Here is an 886-nt window from a genome sequence, read left to right on the forward strand (position 1 = left end):
TCCTCTCCCAGTCCCATCTGGGCAGGAGGGGCGAGTGCCAGCCATGAGGGGCAGGAGGGCAGGCAGGGGGGAGCCCTTGCAAGTTTGGGGAGCCGAAGTTTCAAGGTAAAACAATGGATTTTTAAAAATTCATTTATTTCAGTGAGAGTTTCAGTCTAAGAGCTAGGTTCTTGACTAGTCGTTTAGCCTCTTTCAGCTGGATTGCCTAATGTGTACTGCAGGTCTTCAAGTGAGGTGGTCATATTTCACAGCAGTACCCCATTTTTGAGTTACTACTCCTAGTTCTTAGCAAACCGTTATTTCCATTTATGGGCTTCAGACTTTGAAATACAAATGTGATTCACTTGGATGGTTGTTACCGGAGCCAGCAGCCTTGGTAATTTCCTCTCTCTGAGTATGTCAGTTATGCACAGGTCAAAGTTTTCATATTCAAATAGGTAGAAAAAGCAGTATCAAGTGAGAACTTTTAAAGCCACTTTGGAAATCCTAGCTGAAAAATGCCTGTCCTGGTTAGTGCCATAGAAACAATGCTCCTCCTGTCTTGCAAAAAATGTCCAATGCCTCTACTGGAAAATACTTCTGTGGTTTTCCAACTGTCTTGTCCAAGGTTATACACTATGAAGATAATACCAACAAGTGTATATATGCCCATAAGTTTTAACTCCAGCATTTCACATTTAACTACTAAATGTATTTACTTGAAGCTATAGTATCTGAGATGATGCTTAAGGCTCATTTTTGCTCTAGCTGTTTTTTTTTTTATTAAATGCAACTTGTACATTCCTTAAGGTTCTGATTCAGTGTCTACACAGAGATAGAAACTTTTATACTGGATCAGCTCCCTGAGCTGGTTGCGGAGGCAGGGACCGGTGTCAGGAAGCAGCAA

The sequence above is a fragment of the Pygoscelis adeliae genome, unplaced genomic scaffold (assembly GCF_000699105.1).
Source record: "Pygoscelis adeliae isolate BGI_AS28 unplaced genomic scaffold, ASM69910v1 Scaffold117, whole genome shotgun sequence".
Taxonomy (NCBI): domain Eukaryota; kingdom Metazoa; phylum Chordata; class Aves; order Sphenisciformes; family Spheniscidae; genus Pygoscelis; species Pygoscelis adeliae.